Below are 18,137 nucleotides of genomic sequence, written 5' to 3' on the forward strand. Positions count from 1 at the left end.
AGTTGTCTCCCTCCCAAGTAATGACTGCGCTCGACGCTGCTTAACTTCGGCTATGGGACGAGAATCGGTGTATTCAGCGTGATATGGCCGTTGCCGAGAGTGCTAGTTAATAATTTGAATTTCATTAACTTTCATCTTTATAAAACAATAACAAAAAGAAGATATGTTTGCTTTTTTCATATCTGGTGGAATTTGAAAGAGGAAACAAAAGTGAAAAAGCAAACGGCACGCAGTATTCCCAAGTACCGTATGCGCTCGACGCTGCTTAACTTCGGTGATCGGACGTGAACCGGTGCTTTCAGCGTGATATGGCCGTTGCCGAAAGTGCTAGTTAATAATTCGAATTTAAATTAAGTGAGACAAATTAACCTTCATCATTTTAAAACAATAACAAAAAGAAAACATGTTTGCTTTTTTCATATCTATTAAAATTTAAAAGAGCAAAAAAAAAAGAAAAAGCCAACGGCACGCAGTGTTCCTAAGTGGTCTCCCTCCCAAGTAGTGACTGCGCTCGACGCTGCTTAACTTCGGTTATCGGACGAGAACCGGTGTATTCAGCGTGATATGGCCGTTGCCGAGAATGCTAGTTAATAATTTGAATTTAATTAACTTTCATCTTTATAAAACAATAACAAAAAGAAGATATGTTTGCTTTTTTCATATCTGGTGGAATTTGAAAGAGGAAACAAAAGTGAAAAAGCCAACGGCGCGCAGTATTCCCAAGTACTGTATGCGCTCGACGCTGCTTAACTTCGGTGATCGGACGTGAACCGGTGTTTTCAGCGTGATATGGCCGTTGCCGAGAGTGCTAGTTAATAATTCGAATTTAAATTAAGTGAGACAAATTAACCTTCATCATTTTAATACAATAACAAAAAGAAAACCTGTTTGCTTTTTACATATCTATTAAAATTTAAAAGAGGAAAAAAAAGTGAAAAAGCCAACGGCACGCAGTGATCCTAAGTGGTCTCCCTCCCAAGTAATGACTGCGCTCGACGCTGCTTAACTTCGGCTATGGGACGAGAATCGGTGTATTCAGCGTGATATGGCCGTTGCCGAGAGTGCTAGTTAATAATTTGAATTTCATTAACTTTCATCTTTATAAAACAATAACAAAAAGAAGATATGTTTGCTTTTTTCATATCTGGTGGAATTTGAAAGAGGAAACAAAAGTGAAAAAGCAAACGGCACGCAGTATTCCCAAGTACTGTATGCGCTCGACGCTGCTTAACTTCGGTGATCGGACGTGAACCGGTGCTTTCAGCGTGATATGGCCGTTGCCGAAAGTGCTAGTTAATAATTCGAATTTAAATTAAGTGAGACAAATTAACCTTCATCATTTTAAAACAATAACAAAAAGAAAACATGTTTGCTTTTTTCATATCTATTAAAATTTAAAAGAGCAAAAAAAAAAGAAAAAGCCAACGGCACGCAGTGTTCCTAAGTGGTCTCCCTCCCAAGTAGTGACTGCGCTCGACGCTGCTTAACTTCGGTTATCGGACGAGAACCGGTGTATTCAGCGTGATATGGCCGTTGCCGAGAATGCTAGTTAATAATTTGAATTTAATTAACTTTCATCTTTATAAAACAATAACAAAAAGAAGATATGTTTGCTTTTTTCATATCTGGTGGAATTTGAAAGAGGAAACAAAAGTGAAAAAGCCAACGGCGCGCAGTATTCCCAAGTACTGTATGCGCTCGACGCTGCTTAACTTCGGTGATCGGACGTGAACCGGTGTTTTCAGCGTGATATGGCCGTTGCCGAGAGTGCTAGTTAATAATTCGAATTTAAATTAAGTGAGACAAATTAACCTTCATCATTTTAATACAATAACAAAAAGAAAACCTGTTTGCTTTTTACATATCTATTAAAATTTAAAAGAGGAAAAAAAAGTGAAAAAGCCAACGGCACGCAGTGATCCTAAGTGGTCTCCCTCCCAAGTAATGACTGCGCTCGACGCTGCTTAACTTCGGCTATGGGACGAGAATCGGTGTATTCAGCGTGATATGGCCGTTGCCGAGAGTGCTAGTTAATAATTTGAATTTCATTAACTTTCATCTTTATAAAACAATAACAAAAAGAAGATATGTTTGCTTTTTTCATATCTGGTGGAATTTGAAAGAGGAAACAAAAGTGAAAAAGCAAACGGCACGCAGTATTCCCAAGTACTGTATGCGCTCGACGCTGCTTAACTTCGGTGATCGGACGTGAACCGGTGCTTTCAGCGTGATATGGCCGTTGCCGAAAGTGCTAGTTAATAATTCGAATTTAAATTAAGTGAGACCAATTAACCTTCATCATTTTAAAACAATAACAAAAAGAAAACATGTTTGCTTTTTTCATATCTATTAAAATTTAAAAGAGCAAAAAAAAGTGAAAAAGCCAACGGCACGCAGTGTTCCTAAGTGGTCTCCCTCCCAAGTAGTGACTGCGCTCGACGCTGCTTAACTTCGGTTATCGGACGAGAACCGGTGTATTCAGCGTGATAAGGCCGTTGCCGAGAATGCTAGTTAATAATTTGAATTTAATTAACTTTCATCTTTATAAAACAATAACAAAAAGAAGATATGTTTGCTTTTTTCATATCTGGTGGAATTTGAAAGAGGAAACAAAAGTGAAAAAGCCAACGGCACGCAGTATTCCCAAGAACTGTATGCGCTCGACGCTGCTTAACTTCGGTGATCGGACGTGAACCGGTGTTTTCAGCGTGATATGGCCGTTGCCGAGAGTGCTAGTTAATAATTCGAATTTAAATTAAGTGAGACAAATTAACCTTCATCATTTTAAAACAATAAAAAAAAGAAAACCTGTTTGCTTTTTACATATCTATTAAAATTTAAAAGAGGAAAAAAAGTGAAAAAGCCAACGGCACGCAGTGATCCTAAGTGGTCTCCCTCCCAAGTAATGACTGCGCTCGACGCTGATTAACTTCGGCTATGGGACGAGAATCGGTGTATTCAGCGTGATATGATATGGCCGTTGCCGAGAGTGCTAGTTAATAATTTGAATTTCATTAACTTTCATCTTTATAAAACAATAACAAAAAGAAGATATGTTTGCTTTTTTCATATCTGGTGGAATTTGAAAGAGGAAACAAAAGTGAAAAAGCCAACGGCACGCAGTATTCCCAAGTACTGTATGCGCTCGACGCTGCTTAACTTCGGTGATCGGACGTGAACCGGTGTTTTCAGCGTGATATGGCCGTTGCCGAGAGTGCTAGTTAATAATTCGAATTTAAATTAAGTGAGACAAATTAACCTTCATCATTTTAAAACAATAACAAAAAGAAAACCTGTTTGCTTTTTACATATCTATTAAAATTTAAAAGAGGAAAAAAAGTGAAAATGCCAACGTCACGCAGTGATCCTAAGTGGTCTCCCTCCCAAGTAATGACTGCGCTCGACGCTGATTAACTTCGGCTATGGGACGACAATCGGTGTATACAGCGTGATATGGCCGTTGCCGAGAGTGCTAGTTAATAATTTGAATTTCATTAACTTTCATCTTTATAAAACAATAACAAAAAGAAGATATGTTTGCTTTTTTCATATCTGGTGGAATTTGAAAGAGGAAACAAAAGTGAAAAAGCCAACGGCACGCAGTATTCCCAAGTACTGTATGCGCTCGACGCTGCTTAACTTCGGTGATCGGACGTGAACCGGTGTTTTCAGCGTGATATGGCCGTTGCCGAGAGTGCTAGTTAATAATTCGAATTTAAATTAAGTGAGACAAGTTAACCTTCATCATTTTAAAACAATAACAAAAAGAAAACGTGTTTGCTTTTTTCATATATATTAAAATTTAATAGAGGAAAAAAAAGTGAAAAAGCCAACGGCACGCAGTGTTCCTAAGTGGTCTCCCTCCCAAGTAGTGACTGCGCTCGACGCTGCTTAACTTCGGTTATCGGACGAGAACCGGTGTATTCAGCGTGATAAGGCCGTTGCCGAGAATGCTAGTTAATAATTTGAATTTAATTAACTTTCATCTTTATAAAACAATAACAAAAAGAAGATATGTTTGCTTTTTTCATATCTGGTGGAATTTGAAAGAGGAAACAAAAGTGAAAAAGCCAACGGCACGCAGTATTCCCAAGAACTGTATGCGCTCGACGCTGCTTAACTTCGGTGATCGGACGTGAACCGGTGTTTTCAGCGTGATATGGCCGTTGCCGAGAGTGCTAGTTAATAATTCGAATTTAAATTAAGTGAGACAAATTAACCTTCATCATTTTAAAACAATAAAAAAAAGAAAACCTGTTTGCTTTTTACATATCTATTAAAATTTAAAAGAGGAAAAAAAGTGAAAAAGCCAACGGCACGCAGTGATCCTAAGTGGTCTCCCTCCCAAGTAATGACTGCGCTCGACGCTGATTAACTTCGGCTATGGGACGAGAATCGGTGTATTCAGCGTGATATGATATGGCCGTTGCCGAGAGTGCTAGTTAATAATTTGAATTTCATTAACTTTCATCTTTATAAAACAATAACAAAAAGAAGATATGTTTGCTTTTTTCATATCTGGTGGAATTTGAAAGAGGAAAAAAAAGTGAAAAAGCCAACGGCACGCAGTATTCCCAAGTACTGTATGCGCTCGACGCTGCTTAACTTCGGTGATCGGACGTGAGCCGGTGTTTTCAGCGTGATATGGCCGTTGCCGAGAGTGCTAGTTAATAATTCGAATTTAAATTAAGTGAGACAAGTTAACCTTCATCTTTTTAAAACAATAACAAAAAGAAAACGTGTTTGCTTTTTTCATATCTATTAAAATTTAAAAGTGGAAAAAAAAGTGAAAAAGCCAACGGCACGCAGTGATCCTAAGTGGTCTCCCTCCCAAGTAGTGACTGCGCTCGACGCTGCTTAACTTCGGTTATCGGACGAGAACCGGTGTATTCAGCGTGATATGGCCGTTGCCGAGAATGCTAGTTAATAATTTGAATTTAATTAACTTTCATCTTTATAAAACAATAACAAAAAGAAGATATGTTTGCTTTTTTCATATCTGGTGGAATTTGAAAGAGGAAACAAAAGTGAAAAAGCCAACGGCACGCAGTATTCCCAAGTACTGTATGCGCTCGACGCTGCTTAACTTCGGTGATCGGACGTGAACCGGTGTTTTCAGCGTGATATGGCCGTTGCCGAGAGTGCTAGTTAATAATTCGAATTTAAATTAAGTGAGACAAATTAACCTTCATCATTTTAAAACAATAACAAAAAGAAAACCTGTTTGCTTTTTACATATCTATTAAAATTTAAAAGAGGAAAAAAAGTGAAAAAGCCAACGTCACGCAGTGATCCTAAGTGGTCTCCCTCCCAAGTAATGACTGCGCTCGACGCTGATTAACTTCGGCTATGGGACGACAATCGGTGTATACAGCGTGATATGGCCGTTGCCGAGAGTGCTAGTTAATAATTTGAATTTCATTAACTTTCATCTTTATAAAACAATAACAAAAAGAAGATATGTTTGCTTTTTTCATATCTGGTGGAATTTGAAAGAGGAAACAAAAGTGAAAAAGCCAACGGCACGCAGTATTCCCAAGTACTGTATGCGCTCGACGCTGCTTAACTTCGGTGATCGGACGTGAACCGGTGCTTTCAGCGTGATATGGCCGTTGCCGAGAGTGCTAGTTAATAATTCGAATTTAAATTAAGTGAGACAAGTTAACCTTCATCATTTTAAAACAATAACAAAAAGAAAACGTGTTTGCTTTTTTCATATCTATTAAAATTTAAAAGAGGAAAAAAAAGTGAAAAAGCCAACGGCACGCAGTGTTCCTAAGTGGTCTCCCTCCCAAGTAGTGACTGCGCTCGACGCTGCTTAACCTCGGTTATCGGACGAGAACCGGAGTATTCAGCGTGATATGGCCGTTGCCGAGAGTGCTAGTTAATAATTTGAATTTAATTAACATTCATCTTTATAAAACAATAACAAAAAAGAAGATATGTTTGCTTTTTTCATATCTGGTGGAATTTAAAAGAGGAAACAAAAGTGAAAAAGCAAACGGCACAGCATTCCTAAGTACTGTATGCGCTCGACGCTGCTTAACTTCGGTGATCGGACGTGAACCGGTGTTTTCAGCGTGATATGGCCGTTGCCGAAAGTGCTAGTTAATAATTCGAATTTAAATTAAGTGAGACAAATTAACCTTCATCATTTTAAAACAATAACAAAAAGAAAACGTGTTTGCTTTTTTCATATCTATTAAAATTTAAAAGAGGAAAAAAAAGTGAAAAAGCCAACGGCACGCAGTGTTCCTAAGTGGTCTCCCTCCCAAGTACTGACTGCGCTCGACGCTTCCTAACTTCGGTTATCGGACGAGAACCGGTGTATTCAGCGTGTTATGGCCGTTGCCGAGAGTGCTAGTTAATAATTTGAATTAAATTAACTTTCATCTTTATAAAACAATAACAAAAAGAAGATATGTTTGCTTTTTTCATATCTGGTGGAATTTAAAAGAGGAAACAAAAGTGAAAAAGCCAACAGCACGCAGTATTCCCAAGTACTGTATGCGCTCGACGCTGCTTTACTTCGGTGATCGGACGTGAACCGGTGTTTTCAGCGTGATATGGCCGTTGCCGAGAGTGCTAGTTAATAATTCGAATTTAAATTAAGTGAGACAAATTAACCTTCATCATTTTAAAACAATAACAAAAAGAAAACGTGTTTGCTTTTTTCATATCTATTAAAATTTAAAAAAGGAAAAAAAAGTGAAAAAGCCAACGGCACGCAGTGTTCCTAAGTGGTCTCCCTCCCAAGTACTGACTGCGCTCGACGCTGCTTAACTTCGGTGATCGGACGAGAACCGGTGTTTTCAGCGTGATATGGCCGTTGCCGAGATTGCTAGATAATAATTCGAATTTAAATTAAGTGAGACAAATTAACCATCATCTTTTTAAAACAATAACAGAAAGAAAATATGTTTGCTTTTTTCATATCTATTGGAATTTAAAAGAGGAAAAAAAAGTGAAAAAGCCAACGGCACGCAGTGTTCCTAAGTGGTCTCCCTCCCAAGTACTGACTGCGCTCGACGCTGCTTAACTTCGGTGATCGGACGAGAACCGGTGTTTTCAGCGTGATATGGCCGTTGCCGAGAGTGCTATTTAATAATTTGAATTTAAAAACCTTCATCTTTATAAAACAATAACAAAAAGAAGATATGTTTGCTTTTTTCATATCTGATGGAATTTAAAAGAGGAAATAAAAGTGAAAAAGCCAACGGCACGCAAAGTTTCCAAGTACTGACTGCGTTCGACGCTGCTTAACTTCGGTGATCGGACGAGAACCGGTGTTTTCAGCGTGATATGGCAGTTGCCGAGAGTGCTAGATAATAATTCGAATTTAAACTAAGTGAGACAAATTAACCATCATCTTTTTAAAACAATAACAAAAAGGAAATATGTTTGCTTTTTTCATATCTATTGGAATTTAAAAGAGGAAAAAAAAGTGAAAAAGCCAACGGCACGCAGTGTTCCTAAGTGGTCTCCCTCCCAAGTACTGACTGCGCTCGACGCTGCTTAACTTCGGTGATCGGACGAGAACCGGTGTTTTCAGCGTGATATGGCCGTTGCCGAGAGTGCTATTTAATAATTTGAATTTAATTAACCTTCATCTTTATAAATCAATAAGAAAAAGAAGATATGTTTGCTTTTTTCATATCTCATGGAATTTAAAAGGGGAAATAAAAGTGAAAAAGCCAACGGCACGCAGAGTTTCCAAGTACTGACTAAGCTCGACGCTGCTTAACTTCGGTGATCGGACGAGAACCGGTGTTTTCAGCGTGATATGGCCGTTGCCGAGAGTGCTATTTAATAATTTGAATTTAATTAACCTTCATCTTTATAAATCAATAAGAAAAAGAAGATATGTTTGCTTTTTTCATATCTCATGGAATTTAAAAGGGGAAATAAAAGTGAAAAAGCCAACGGCACGCAGAGTTTCCAAGTACTGACTGCGCTCGACGCTGCTTAACTTCGGTGATCGGACGAGAACCGGTGTCTTCAGCGTGATATGGCAGTTGCCGAGAGTGCTAGATAATAATTCGAATTTAAACTAAGTGAGACAAATTAACCATCATCTTTTTAAAACAATAACAAAAAGGAAATATGTTTGGTTTTTTCATATCTATTGGAATTTAAAAGAGGAAAAAAAAGTGAAAAAGCCAACGGCACGCAGTGTTCCTAAGTGGTCTCCCTCCCAAGTACTGACTGCGCTCGACGCTGCTTAACTTCGGTGATCGGACGAGAACCGGTGTTTTCAGCGTGATATGGCCGTTGCCGAGAGTGCTATTTAATAATTTGAATTTAATTAACCTTCATCTTTATAAATCAATAAGAAAAAGAAGATATGTTTGCTTTTTTCATATCTCATGGAATTTAAAAGGGGAAATAAAAGTGAAAAAGCCAACGGCACGCAGAGTTTCCAAGTACTGACTGCGCTCGACGCTGCTTAACTTCGGTGATCGGACGAGAACCGGTGTTTTCAGCGTGATATGGCCGTTGCCGAGAGTGCTAGTTAATAATTTGAATTTAATTAACCTTCATCTTTATAAATCAATAAGAAAAAGAAGATATGTTTGCTTTTTTCATATCTCATGGAATTTAAAAGGGGAAATAAAAGTGAAAAAGCCAACGGCACGCAGAGTTTCCAAGTACTGACTGCGCTCGACGCTGCTTAACTTCGGTGATCGGACGAGAACCGGTGTCTTCAGCGTGATATGGCCGTTGCCGAGAGTGCTAGATAATAATTCGAATTTAAATTAAGTGAGACAAATTAACCATCATCTTTTTAAAACAATAACAAAATGAAAATATGTTTGCTTTTTTCATATCTATTGGAATTTAAAAGAGAAAAAAAAGTGAAAAAGCCAACGGCACGCATTGTTCCAAAGTGGTCTCCCTCCCAAGTACTGACTTCGCTCGACGCTGCTTAACTTCGGTGATCGGACGAGAACCGGTGTATTCAGCGTGTTATGGCCGTTGCCGAGAGTGCTAGTTAATAATTTGAATTAAATTAACTTTCATCTTTATAAAACAATAACAAAAAGAAGATATGTTCGCTTTTTTCATATCTGGTGGAATTTAAAAGAGGAAACAAAAGTGAAAAAGCCAACGGCACGCAGTATTCCCAAGTACTGTATGCGCTCGACGCTGCTTAACTTCGGTGATCGGACGAGAACCGGTGTCTTCAGCGTGATATGGCCGTTGCCGAGAGTGCTAGATAATAATTCGAATTTAAATTAAGTGAGACAAATTAACCATCATCTTTTTAAAACAATAACAAAAAGAAAATATGTTTGCTTTTTTCATATCTATTGGATTTTAAAAGAGGAAAAAAAGTGAAAAAGCCAACGGCACGCAGTGTTCCTAAGTGGTCTCCCTCCCAAGTACTGACTGCGCTCGACGCTGCTTAACTTCGGTGATCGGACGAGAACCGGTTTTTTCAGCGTGATATGGCCGTTGCCGAGAGTGCTATTTAATAATTTGAATTTAATTAACCTTCATCTTTAAAAATCAATAAGAAAAAGAAGATATGTTCGCTTTTTTCATATCTGGTGGAATTTAAAAGAGGAAACAAAAGTGAAAAAGCCAACGGCACGCAGTATTCCCAAGTACTGTATGCGCTCGACGCTGCTTAACTTCGGTGATCGGACGAGAACCGGTGTCTTCAGCGTGATATGGCCGTTGCCGAGAGTGCTAGATAATAATTCGAATTTAAATTAAGTGAGACAAATTAACCATCATCTTTTTAAAACAATAACAAAAAGAAAATATGTTTGCTTTTTTCATATCTATTGGATTTTAAAAGAGGAAAAAAAGTGAAAAAGCCAACGGCACGCAGTGTTCCTAAGTGGTCTCCCTCCCAAGTACTGACTGCGCTCGACGCTGCTTAACTTCGGTGATCGGACGAGAACCGGTGTTTTCAGCGTGATATGGCCGTTGCCGAGAGTGCTAGATATTAATTCGAATTTAAATTAAGTGAGACAAATTAACCATCATCTTTTTAAAACAATAACAGAAAGAAAATATGTTTGCTTTTTTCATATCTATTGGAATTTAAAAGAGGAAAAAAAAGTGAAAAAGCCAACGGCACGCAGTGTTCCTAAGTGGTCTCCCTCCCAAGTACTGACTGCGCTCGACGCTGCTTAACTTCGGTGATCGGACGAGAACCGGTGTTTTCAGCGTGATATAGCCGTTGCCGAGAGTGCTATTTAATCATTTGAATTTAAAAACCTTCATCTTTATAAAACAATAACAAAAAGAAGATATGTTTGCTTTTTTCATATCTGATGGAATTTAAAAGAGGAAATAAAAGTGAAAAAGCCAACGGCACGCAGAGTTTCCAAGTACTGACTGCGCTCGACGCTGCTTAACTTCGGTGATCGGACGAGAACCGGTGTCTTCAGCGTGATATGGCCGTTGCCGAGAGTGCTAGATAATAATTCGAATTTAAACTAAGTGAGACAAATTAACCATCAACTTTTTAAAACAATAACAAAAAGGAAATATGTTTGCTTTTTTCATATCTATTGGAATTTAAAAGAGGAAAAAAAAGTGAAAAAGCCAACGGCACGCAGTGTTCCTAAGTGTTCTCCCTCCCAAGTACTGACTGCGCTCGACGCTGCTTAACTTCGGTGATCGGACGAGAACCGGTGTTTTCAGCGTGATATGGCCGTTGCCGAGAGTGCTATTTAATAATTTGAATTTAATTAACCTTCATCTTTATGAATCAATAAGAAAAAGAAGATATGTTTGCTTTTTTCATATCTCATGGAATTTAAAACGGGAAATAAAAGTGAAAAAGCCAACGGCACGCAGAGTTTCCAAGTACTGACTGCGCTCGACGCTGCTTAACTTCGGTGATCGGACGAGAACCGGTGTTTTCAGCGTGATATGGCCGTTGCCGAGAGTGCTATTTAATAATTTGAATTTAAAAACCTTCATCTTTATAAAACAATAACAAAAAGAAGATATGTTTGCTTTTTTCATATCTGATGGAATTTAAAAGAGGAAATAAAAGTGAAAAAGCCAACGGCACGCAGAGTTTCCAAGTACTGACTGCGCTCGACGCTGCTTAACTTCGGTGATCGGACGAGAACCGGTGTTTTCAGCGTGATATGGCCGTTGCCGGGAGTGCTATTTAATAATTTGAATTTAAAAACCTTCATCTTTATAAAACAATAACAAAAAGAAGATATGTTTGCTTTTTTCATATCTGATGGAATTTAAAAGAGGAAATAAAAGTGAAAAAGCCAACGGCACGCAGAGTTTCCAAGTACTGACTGCGCTCGACGCTGCTTAACTTCGGTGATCGGACGAGAACCGGTGTCTTCAGCGTGATATGGCCGTTGCCGAGAGTGCTAGATAATAATTCGAATTTAAATTAAGTGAGACAAATTAACCATCATCTTTTTAAAACAATAACAAAAAGAAAATATGTTTGCTTTTTTCATATCTATTGGAATTTAAAAGAGGAAAAAAAAGTGAAAAAGCCAACGGCACGCAGTGTTCCTAAGTGGTCTCCCTCCCAAGTACTGACTGCGCTCGGCGCTGCTTAACTTCGGTGATCCGACGAGGACCGGTGTTTTCAGCGTGATATGGCCGTTGCCAAGAGTGCTAGATAATAATTCGAATTTTAATTAAGTGAGACAACTTGACCTTCATCTTTTTAAAACAATAACAAAAAGAAAATATGTTTGCTTTTTTCATATCTATTGGAATTTAAAAGAGGAAAAAAAAGTGAAAAAGCCAACGGCACGCAGTGTTCCTAAGTGGTCCCCCTCCCAAGTACTGACTGCGCTCGACGCTGCTTAACTTCGGTGATCGGACGAGAACCGGTGTTTTCAGCGTGATATGGCCGTTGCCGAGAGTGCTATTTAATAATTCGAATTTAAATTAAGTGAGACAAATTAACCTTCATCTTTTTAAAACCATAACAAAAAGAAAATATGTTTGCTTTTTTCATATCTATTGGAATTTAAAAGAGGAAAAAAAAGTGAAAAAGCCAACGGCACGCAGTGTTCCTAAGTGGTCTCCCTCCCAAGTACTGACTGCGCTCGACGCTGCTTAACTTCGGTGATCGGACGAGAACCGGTGTTTTCAGCGTGATATGGCCGTTGCCGAGAGTGCTATTTAATAATTTGTATTTAAAAACCTTCATCTTTATAAAACAATAACAAAAAGAAGATATGTTTGCTTTTTCCATATCTGATGGAATTTAAAAGAGGAAATAAAAGTGAAAAAGCCAACGGCACGCAGAGTTTCCAAGTACTGACTGCGCTCGACGCTGCTTAACTTCGGTGATCGGACGAGAACCGGTGTCTTCAGCGTGATATGGCCGTTGCCGAGAGTGCTAGATAATAATTCGAATTTAAATTAAGTGAGACAAATTAACCATCATCTTTTTAAAACAATAACAAAAAGAAAATATGTTTGCTTTTTTCATATCTATTGGATTTTAAAAGAGGAAAAAAAGTGAAAAAGCCAACGGCACGCAGTGTTCCTAAGTGGTCTCCCTCCCAAGTACTGACTGCGCTCGACGCTGCTTAACTTCGGTGATCGGACGAGAACCGGTGTTTTCAGCGTGATATGGCCGTTGCCGAGAGTGCTATTTAATAATTTGAATTTAATTAACCTTCATCTTTAAAAATCAATAAGAAAAAGAAGATATGTTTGCTTTTTTCATATCTGATGGAATTTAAAAGAGGAAATAAAAGTGAAAAAGCCAACGGCACGCAAAGTTTCCAAGTACTGACTGCGTTCGACGCTGCTTAACTTCGGTGATCGGATGAGAACCGGTGTTTTCAGCGTGATATGGCAGTTGCCGAGAGTGCTAGATAATAATTTGAATTTAAAAACCTTCATCTTTATAAAACAATAACAAAAAGAAGATATGTTTGCTTTTTTCATATCTGATGGAATTTAAAAGAGGAAATAAAAGTGAAAAAGCCAACGGCACGCAGAGTTTCCAAGTACTGACTGCGCTCGACGCTGCTTAACTTCGGTGATAGGACGAGAACCGGTGTCTTCAGCGTGATATGGCCGTTGCCGAGAGTGCTAGATAATAATTCGAATTTAAATTAAGTGAGACAAATTAACCATCATCTTTTTAAAACAATAACAAAAAGAAAATATGTTTGCTTTTTTCATATCTATTGGAATTTAAAAGAGGAAAAAAAAGTGAAAAAGCCAACGGCACGCATTGTTCCAAAGTGGTCTCCCTCCCAAGTACTGACTGCGCTCGACGCTGCTTAACTTCGGTGATCGGACGAGAACCGGTGTTTTCAGCGTGATATGGCCGTTGCCGAGAGTGCTATTTAATAATTTGAATTTAATTAACCTTCATCTTTAAAAATCAATAAGAAAAAGAAGATATGTTTGCTTTTTTCATATCTGATGGAATTTAAAAGAGGAAATAAAAGTGAAAAAGCCAACGGCACGCAAAGTTTCCAAGTACTGACTGCGTTCGACGCTGCTTAACTTCGGTGATCGGATGAGAACCGGTGTTTTCAGCGTGATATGGCAGTTGCCGAGAGTGCTAGATAATAATTTGAATTTAAAAACCTTCATCTTTATAAAACAATAACAAAAAGAAGATATGTTTGCTTTTTTCATATCTGATGGAATTTAAAAGAGGAAATAAAAGTGAAAAAGCCAACGGCACGCAGAGTTTCCAAGTACTGACTGCGCTCGACGCTGCTTAACTTCGGTGATCGGACGAGAACCGGTGTCTTCAGCGTGATATGGCCGTTGCCGAGAGTGCTAGATAATAATTCGAATTTAAATTAAGTGAGACAAATTAACCATCATCTTTTTAAAACAATAACAAAAAGAAAATATGTTTGCTTTTTTCATATCTATTGGAATTTAAAAATAAAAAAAAAGTGAAAAAGCCAACGGCACGCAGTGTTCCTAAGTGGTCTCCCTCCCAAGTACTGACTGCGCTCGGCGCTGCTTAACTTCGGTGATCCGACGAGGACCGGTGTTTTCAGCGTGATATGGCCGTTGCCAAGAGTGCTAGATAATAATTCGAATTTTAATTAAGTGAGACAACTTGACCTTCATCTTTTTAAAACAATAACAAAAAGAAAATATGTTTGCTTTTTTCATATCTATTGGAATTTAAAAGAGGAAAAAAAAGTGAAAAAGCCAACGGCACGCAGTGTTCCTAAGTGGTCCCCCTCCCAAGTACTGACTGCGCTCGACGCTGCTTAACTTCGGTGATCGGACGAGAACCGGTGTTTTCAGCGTGATATGGCCGTTGCCGAGAGTGCTATTTAATAATTCGAATTTAAATTAAGTGAGACAAATTAACCTTCATCTTTTTAAAACAATAACAAAAAGAAAATATGTTTGCTTTTTTCATATCTATTGGAATTTAAAAGAGGAAAAAAAAGTGAAAAAGCCAACGGCACGCAGTGTTCCTAAGTGGTCTCCCTCCCAAGTACTGACTGCGCTCGACGCTGCTTAACTTCGGTGATCGGACGAGAACCGGTGTTTTCAGCGTGATATGGCCGTTGCCGAGAGTGCTATTTAATAATTTGAATTTAAAAACCTTCATCTTTATAAAACAATAACAAAAAGAAGATATGTTTGCTTTTTCCATATCTGATGGAATTTAAAAGAGGAAATAAAAGTGAAAAAGCCAACGGCACGCAGAGTTTCCAAGTACTGACTGCGCTCGACGCTGCTTAACTTCGGTGATCGGACGAGAACCGGTGTCTTCAGCGTGATATGGCCGTTGCCGAGAGTGCTAGATAATAATTCGAATTTAAATTAAGTGAGACAAATTAACCATCATCTTTTTAAAACAATAACAAAAAGAAAATATGTTTGCTTTTTTCATATCTATTGGATTTTAAAAGAGGAAAAAAAGTGAAAAAGCCAACGGCACGCAGTGTTCCTAAGTGGTCTCCCTCCCAAGTACTGACTGCGCTCGACGCTGCTTAACTTCGGTGATCGGACGAGAACCGGTGTTTTCAGCGTGATATGGCCGTTGCCGAGAGTGCTATTTAATAATTTGAATTTAATTAACCTTCATCTTTAAAAATCAATAAGAAAAAGAAGATATGTTTGCTTTTTTCATATCTGATGGAATTTAAAAGAGGAAATAAAAGTGAAAAAGCCAACGGCACGCAAAGTTTCCAAGTACTGACTGCGTTCGACGCTGCTTAACTTCGGTGATCGGATGAGAACCGGTGTTTTCAGCGTGATATGGCAGTTGCCGAGAGTGCTAGATAATAATTTGAATTTAAAAACCTTCATCTTTATAAAACAATAACAAAAAGAAGATATGTTTGCTTTTTTCATATCTGATGGAATTTAAAAGAGGAAATAAAAGTGAAAAAGCCAACGGCACGCAGAGTTTCCAAGTACTGACTGCGCTCGACGCTGCTTAACTTCGGTGATAGGACGAGAACCGGTGTCTTCAGCGTGATATGGCCGTTGCCGAGAGTGCTAGATAATAATTCGAATTTAAATTAAGTGAGACAAATTAACCATCATCTTTTTAAAACAATAACAAAAAGAAAATATGTTTGCTTTTTTCATATCTATTGGAATTTAAAAGAGGAAAAAAAAGTGAAAAAGCCAACGGCACGCATTGTTCCAAAGTGGTCTCCCTCCCAAGTACTGACTGCGCTCGACGCTGCTTAACTTCGGTGATCGGACGAGAACCGGTGTTTTCAGCGTGATATGGCCGTTGCCGAGAGTGCTATTTAATAATTTGAATTTAATTAACCTTCATCTTTATAAATCAATAAGAAAAAGAAGATATGTTTGCTTTTTTCATATCTCATGGAATTTAAAAGGGGAAATAAAAGTGAAAAAGCCAACGGCACCCAGAGTTTCCAAGTACTGACTGCGCTCGACGCTGCCTAACTTCGGTGATCGGACGAGAACCGGTGTCTTCAGCGTGATATGGCCGTTGCCGAGAGTGCTAGATAATAATTCGAATTTAAATTAAGTGAGACAAATTAACCAGCATCTTTTTAAAACAATAACAAAAAGAAAATATGTTTGCTTTTTTCATATCTATTGGATTTTAAAAGAGGAAAAAAAGTGAAAAAAGCCAACGGCACGCAGTGTTCCTAAGTGGTCTCCCTCCCAAGTACTGACTGCGCTCGACGCTGCTTAACTTCGGTGATCGGACGAGAACCGGTGTTTTCAGCGTGATATGGCCGTTGCCGAGAGTGCTATTTAATAATTTGAATTTAATTAACCTTCATCTTTAAAAATCAATAAGAAAAAGAAGATATGTTTGCTTTTTTCATATCTGATGGAATTTAAAAGAGGAAATAAAAGTGAAAAAGCCAACGGCACGCAAAGTTTCCAAGTACTGACTGCGCTCGACGCTGCTTAACTTCGGTGATCGGACGAGAACCAGTGTTTTCAGCGTGATATGGCAGTTGCCGAGAGTGCTAGATAATAATTCGAATTTTAATTAAGTGAGACAAATTGACCTTCATCTTTTTAAAACAATAACAAAAAGAAAATATGTTTGCTTTTTTCATATCTATTGGAATTTAAAAGAGGAAAAAAAAGTGAAAAAGCCAACGGCACGCAGTGTTCCTAAGTGGTCCCCCTCCCAAGTACTGACTGCGCTCGACGCTGCTTAACTTCGGTGATCGGACGAGAACCGGTGTTTTCAGCGTGATATGGCCGTTGCCGAGAGTGCTATTTAATAATTCGAATTTAAATTAAGTGAGACAAATTAACCTTCATCTTTTTAAAACAATAACAAAAAGAAAATATGTTTGCTTTTTTCATATCTATTGGAATTTAAAAGAGGAAAAAAAAGTGAAAAAGCCAACGGCACGCAGTGTTCCTAAGTGGTCTCCCTCCCAAGTACTGACTGCGCTCGACGCTGCTTAACTTCGGTGATCGGACGAGAACCGGTGTTTTCAGCGTGATATGGCCGTTGCCGAGAGTGCTATTTAATAATTTGAATTTAAAAACCTTCATCTTTATAAAACAATAACAAAAAGAAGATATGTTTGCTTTTTCCATATCTGATGGAATTTAAAAGAGGAAATAAAAGTGAAAAAGCCAACGGCACGCAAAGTTTCCAAGTACTGACTGCGTTCGACGCTGCTTAACTTCGGTGATCGGATGAGAACCGGTGTTTTCAGCGTGATATGGCAGTTGCCGAGAGTGTTAGATAATAATTTGAATTTAAAAACCTTCATCTTTATAAAACAATAACAAAAAGAAGATATGTTTGCTTTTTTCATATCTGATGGAATTTAAAAGAGGAAATAAAAGTGAAAAAGCCAACGGCACGCAGAGTTTCCAAGTACTGACTGCGCTCGACGCTGCTTAACTTCGGTGATAGGACGAGAACCGGTGTCTTCAGCGTGATATGGCCGTTGCCGAGAGTGCTAGATAATAATTCGAATTTAAATTAAGTGAGACAAATTAGCCATCATCTTTTTAAAACAATAACAAAAAGAAAATATGTTTGCTTTTTTCATATCTATTAGAATTTAAAAGAGGAAAAAAAAGTGAAAAAGCCAACGGCACGCATTGTTCCAAAGTGGTCTCCCTCCCAAGTACTGACTGCGCTCGACGCTGCTTAACTTCGGTGATCGGACGAGAACCGGTGTTTTCAGCGTGATATGGCCGTTGCCGAGAGTGCTATTTAATAATTTGAATTTAATTAACCTTCATCTTTATAAATCAATAAGAAAAAGAAGATATGTTTGCTTTTTTCATATCTCATGGAATTTAAAAGGGGAAATAAAAGTGAAAAAGCCAACGGCACGCAGAGTTTCCAAGTACTGACTGCGCTCGACGCTGCTTAACTTCGGTGATCGGACGAGAACCGGTGTTTTCAGCGTGATATGGCAGTTGCCGAGAGTGCTAGATAATAATTCGAATTTAAATTAAGTGAGACAAATTAACCATCATCTTTTTAAAACAATAACAAAAAGAAAATATGTTTGCTTTTTTCATATCTATTGGATTTTAAATGAGGAAAAAAAAGTGAAAAAGCCAACGGCACGCAGTGTTCCTATGTGGTCTCCCTCCCAAGTACTGACTGCGCTCGACGCTGCTTAACTTCGGTGATCGGACGAGAACCGGTGTTTTCAGCGTGATATGGCCGTTGCCGAGAGTGCTATTTAATAATTTGAATTTAAAAA

The 18,137-nt window shown here is 38.4% G+C and overlaps 20 non-coding genes and 36 pseudogenes across 20 annotated transcripts; all 56 read right to left on the reverse strand.

The window, feature by feature from the left end:
* Nucleotides 1–457: 457 nt before the first annotated feature.
* Nucleotides 458–576, reverse strand: LOC149598208 (5S ribosomal RNA; annotated as a pseudogene).
* A 122-nt stretch (nt 577–698) lies between these two features.
* On the reverse strand, nt 699–801 carry LOC149598209 (5S ribosomal RNA; annotated as a pseudogene).
* A 378-nt stretch (nt 802–1,179) lies between these two features.
* LOC149598210 (5S ribosomal RNA) lies at nt 1,180–1,282 on the reverse strand (annotated as a pseudogene).
* A 137-nt stretch (nt 1,283–1,419) lies between these two features.
* Nucleotides 1,420–1,538, reverse strand: LOC149598211 (5S ribosomal RNA; annotated as a pseudogene).
* Nucleotides 1,539–1,660: 122 nt separating this feature from the next.
* On the reverse strand, nt 1,661–1,763 carry LOC149598212 (5S ribosomal RNA; annotated as a pseudogene).
* A 378-nt stretch (nt 1,764–2,141) lies between these two features.
* Nucleotides 2,142–2,244, reverse strand: LOC149598213 (5S ribosomal RNA; annotated as a pseudogene).
* Nucleotides 2,245–2,381: 137 nt separating this feature from the next.
* On the reverse strand, nt 2,382–2,500 carry LOC149598214 (5S ribosomal RNA; annotated as a pseudogene).
* Nucleotides 2,501–2,622: 122 nt separating this feature from the next.
* LOC149598215 (5S ribosomal RNA) lies at nt 2,623–2,725 on the reverse strand (annotated as a pseudogene).
* Nucleotides 2,726–3,107: 382 nt separating this feature from the next.
* LOC149598216 (5S ribosomal RNA) lies at nt 3,108–3,210 on the reverse strand (annotated as a pseudogene).
* A 377-nt stretch (nt 3,211–3,587) lies between these two features.
* LOC149598217 (5S ribosomal RNA) lies at nt 3,588–3,690 on the reverse strand (annotated as a pseudogene).
* A 137-nt stretch (nt 3,691–3,827) lies between these two features.
* On the reverse strand, nt 3,828–3,946 carry LOC149598218 (5S ribosomal RNA; annotated as a pseudogene).
* Nucleotides 3,947–4,068: 122 nt separating this feature from the next.
* On the reverse strand, nt 4,069–4,171 carry LOC149598219 (5S ribosomal RNA; annotated as a pseudogene).
* A 382-nt stretch (nt 4,172–4,553) lies between these two features.
* Nucleotides 4,554–4,656, reverse strand: LOC149598220 (5S ribosomal RNA; annotated as a pseudogene).
* A 137-nt stretch (nt 4,657–4,793) lies between these two features.
* LOC149598221 (5S ribosomal RNA) lies at nt 4,794–4,912 on the reverse strand (annotated as a pseudogene).
* A 122-nt stretch (nt 4,913–5,034) lies between these two features.
* Nucleotides 5,035–5,137, reverse strand: LOC149598222 (5S ribosomal RNA; annotated as a pseudogene).
* A 377-nt stretch (nt 5,138–5,514) lies between these two features.
* LOC149598223 (5S ribosomal RNA) lies at nt 5,515–5,617 on the reverse strand (annotated as a pseudogene).
* Nucleotides 5,618–5,754: 137 nt separating this feature from the next.
* On the reverse strand, nt 5,755–5,873 carry LOC149598224 (5S ribosomal RNA; annotated as a pseudogene).
* A 361-nt stretch (nt 5,874–6,234) lies between these two features.
* On the reverse strand, nt 6,235–6,353 carry LOC149598225 (5S ribosomal RNA; annotated as a pseudogene).
* Nucleotides 6,354–6,475: 122 nt separating this feature from the next.
* Nucleotides 6,476–6,578, reverse strand: LOC149598226 (5S ribosomal RNA; annotated as a pseudogene).
* A 137-nt stretch (nt 6,579–6,715) lies between these two features.
* On the reverse strand, nt 6,716–6,834 carry LOC149598227 (5S ribosomal RNA). Its single transcript, XR_016379180.1, has one exon. It is a non-coding gene; the product is annotated as a 5S ribosomal RNA (ribosomal RNA).
* Nucleotides 6,835–6,971: 137 nt separating this feature from the next.
* Nucleotides 6,972–7,090, reverse strand: LOC149598228 (5S ribosomal RNA). Its single transcript, XR_016379191.1, has one exon. It is a non-coding gene; the product is annotated as a 5S ribosomal RNA (ribosomal RNA).
* Nucleotides 7,091–7,451: 361 nt separating this feature from the next.
* Nucleotides 7,452–7,570, reverse strand: LOC149598229 (5S ribosomal RNA). Its single transcript, XR_016377882.1, has one exon. It is a non-coding gene; the product is annotated as a 5S ribosomal RNA (ribosomal RNA).
* A 122-nt stretch (nt 7,571–7,692) lies between these two features.
* LOC149598230 (5S ribosomal RNA) lies at nt 7,693–7,795 on the reverse strand (annotated as a pseudogene).
* A 362-nt stretch (nt 7,796–8,157) lies between these two features.
* LOC149598231 (5S ribosomal RNA) lies at nt 8,158–8,276 on the reverse strand. The gene has a single exon (XR_016377893.1). It is a non-coding gene; the product is annotated as a 5S ribosomal RNA (ribosomal RNA).
* A 122-nt stretch (nt 8,277–8,398) lies between these two features.
* LOC149598232 (5S ribosomal RNA) lies at nt 8,399–8,501 on the reverse strand (annotated as a pseudogene).
* Nucleotides 8,502–8,623: 122 nt separating this feature from the next.
* LOC149598233 (5S ribosomal RNA) lies at nt 8,624–8,726 on the reverse strand (annotated as a pseudogene).
* A 136-nt stretch (nt 8,727–8,862) lies between these two features.
* LOC149598234 (5S ribosomal RNA) lies at nt 8,863–8,981 on the reverse strand (annotated as a pseudogene).
* A 122-nt stretch (nt 8,982–9,103) lies between these two features.
* LOC149598235 (5S ribosomal RNA) lies at nt 9,104–9,206 on the reverse strand (annotated as a pseudogene).
* A 136-nt stretch (nt 9,207–9,342) lies between these two features.
* Nucleotides 9,343–9,461, reverse strand: LOC149598236 (5S ribosomal RNA). The gene has a single exon (XR_016378267.1). It is a non-coding gene; the product is annotated as a 5S ribosomal RNA (ribosomal RNA).
* A 122-nt stretch (nt 9,462–9,583) lies between these two features.
* LOC149598237 (5S ribosomal RNA) lies at nt 9,584–9,686 on the reverse strand (annotated as a pseudogene).
* Nucleotides 9,687–9,822: 136 nt separating this feature from the next.
* On the reverse strand, nt 9,823–9,941 carry LOC149598238 (5S ribosomal RNA). The gene has a single exon (XR_016377904.1). It is a non-coding gene; the product is annotated as a 5S ribosomal RNA (ribosomal RNA).
* Nucleotides 9,942–10,078: 137 nt separating this feature from the next.
* On the reverse strand, nt 10,079–10,197 carry LOC149598239 (5S ribosomal RNA). Its single transcript, XR_016379107.1, has one exon. It is a non-coding gene; the product is annotated as a 5S ribosomal RNA (ribosomal RNA).
* Nucleotides 10,198–10,318: 121 nt separating this feature from the next.
* LOC149598240 (5S ribosomal RNA) lies at nt 10,319–10,421 on the reverse strand (annotated as a pseudogene).
* Nucleotides 10,422–10,558: 137 nt separating this feature from the next.
* Nucleotides 10,559–10,677, reverse strand: LOC149598241 (5S ribosomal RNA; annotated as a pseudogene).
* Nucleotides 10,678–10,799: 122 nt separating this feature from the next.
* Nucleotides 10,800–10,902, reverse strand: LOC149598242 (5S ribosomal RNA; annotated as a pseudogene).
* A 121-nt stretch (nt 10,903–11,023) lies between these two features.
* LOC149598243 (5S ribosomal RNA) lies at nt 11,024–11,126 on the reverse strand (annotated as a pseudogene).
* A 121-nt stretch (nt 11,127–11,247) lies between these two features.
* Nucleotides 11,248–11,350, reverse strand: LOC149598244 (5S ribosomal RNA; annotated as a pseudogene).
* Nucleotides 11,351–11,487: 137 nt separating this feature from the next.
* LOC149598245 (5S ribosomal RNA) lies at nt 11,488–11,606 on the reverse strand (annotated as a pseudogene).
* Nucleotides 11,607–11,743: 137 nt separating this feature from the next.
* On the reverse strand, nt 11,744–11,862 carry LOC149598246 (5S ribosomal RNA). The gene has a single exon (XR_016379017.1). It is a non-coding gene; the product is annotated as a 5S ribosomal RNA (ribosomal RNA).
* A 137-nt stretch (nt 11,863–11,999) lies between these two features.
* LOC149598247 (5S ribosomal RNA) lies at nt 12,000–12,118 on the reverse strand. Its single transcript, XR_016377915.1, has one exon. It is a non-coding gene; the product is annotated as a 5S ribosomal RNA (ribosomal RNA).
* Nucleotides 12,119–12,239: 121 nt separating this feature from the next.
* LOC149598248 (5S ribosomal RNA) lies at nt 12,240–12,342 on the reverse strand (annotated as a pseudogene).
* A 136-nt stretch (nt 12,343–12,478) lies between these two features.
* On the reverse strand, nt 12,479–12,597 carry LOC149598249 (5S ribosomal RNA). Its single transcript, XR_016377927.1, has one exon. It is a non-coding gene; the product is annotated as a 5S ribosomal RNA (ribosomal RNA).
* A 586-nt stretch (nt 12,598–13,183) lies between these two features.
* LOC149598250 (5S ribosomal RNA) lies at nt 13,184–13,302 on the reverse strand. Its single transcript, XR_016378192.1, has one exon. It is a non-coding gene; the product is annotated as a 5S ribosomal RNA (ribosomal RNA).
* A 346-nt stretch (nt 13,303–13,648) lies between these two features.
* Nucleotides 13,649–13,751, reverse strand: LOC149598251 (5S ribosomal RNA; annotated as a pseudogene).
* A 136-nt stretch (nt 13,752–13,887) lies between these two features.
* LOC149598252 (5S ribosomal RNA) lies at nt 13,888–14,006 on the reverse strand (annotated as a pseudogene).
* A 137-nt stretch (nt 14,007–14,143) lies between these two features.
* LOC149598253 (5S ribosomal RNA) lies at nt 14,144–14,262 on the reverse strand. Its single transcript, XR_016379018.1, has one exon. It is a non-coding gene; the product is annotated as a 5S ribosomal RNA (ribosomal RNA).
* Nucleotides 14,263–14,399: 137 nt separating this feature from the next.
* Nucleotides 14,400–14,518, reverse strand: LOC149598254 (5S ribosomal RNA). The gene has a single exon (XR_016377939.1). It is a non-coding gene; the product is annotated as a 5S ribosomal RNA (ribosomal RNA).
* Nucleotides 14,519–14,639: 121 nt separating this feature from the next.
* LOC149598255 (5S ribosomal RNA) lies at nt 14,640–14,742 on the reverse strand (annotated as a pseudogene).
* Nucleotides 14,743–14,878: 136 nt separating this feature from the next.
* Nucleotides 14,879–14,997, reverse strand: LOC149598256 (5S ribosomal RNA). Its single transcript, XR_016377950.1, has one exon. It is a non-coding gene; the product is annotated as a 5S ribosomal RNA (ribosomal RNA).
* Nucleotides 14,998–15,583: 586 nt separating this feature from the next.
* LOC149598257 (5S ribosomal RNA) lies at nt 15,584–15,702 on the reverse strand. Its single transcript, XR_016378193.1, has one exon. It is a non-coding gene; the product is annotated as a 5S ribosomal RNA (ribosomal RNA).
* A 362-nt stretch (nt 15,703–16,064) lies between these two features.
* Nucleotides 16,065–16,183, reverse strand: LOC149598258 (5S ribosomal RNA). The gene has a single exon (XR_016377961.1). It is a non-coding gene; the product is annotated as a 5S ribosomal RNA (ribosomal RNA).
* A 362-nt stretch (nt 16,184–16,545) lies between these two features.
* Nucleotides 16,546–16,664, reverse strand: LOC149598259 (5S ribosomal RNA). The gene has a single exon (XR_016379019.1). It is a non-coding gene; the product is annotated as a 5S ribosomal RNA (ribosomal RNA).
* Nucleotides 16,665–16,801: 137 nt separating this feature from the next.
* LOC149598260 (5S ribosomal RNA) lies at nt 16,802–16,920 on the reverse strand. Its single transcript, XR_016377972.1, has one exon. It is a non-coding gene; the product is annotated as a 5S ribosomal RNA (ribosomal RNA).
* A 585-nt stretch (nt 16,921–17,505) lies between these two features.
* LOC149598261 (5S ribosomal RNA) lies at nt 17,506–17,624 on the reverse strand. Its single transcript, XR_016378195.1, has one exon. It is a non-coding gene; the product is annotated as a 5S ribosomal RNA (ribosomal RNA).
* A 122-nt stretch (nt 17,625–17,746) lies between these two features.
* On the reverse strand, nt 17,747–17,849 carry LOC149598262 (5S ribosomal RNA; annotated as a pseudogene).
* A 137-nt stretch (nt 17,850–17,986) lies between these two features.
* On the reverse strand, nt 17,987–18,105 carry LOC149598263 (5S ribosomal RNA). The gene has a single exon (XR_016378155.1). It is a non-coding gene; the product is annotated as a 5S ribosomal RNA (ribosomal RNA).
* Nucleotides 18,106–18,137: the final 32 nt, after the last annotated feature.

The sequence above is a fragment of the Phalangium opilio genome, unplaced genomic scaffold (assembly GCF_054372755.1).
Source record: "Phalangium opilio isolate 3A_F unplaced genomic scaffold, DU_Popi_V2 ptg000360l_1, whole genome shotgun sequence".
NCBI lineage: Eukaryota > Metazoa > Arthropoda > Arachnida > Opiliones > Phalangiidae > Phalangium > Phalangium opilio.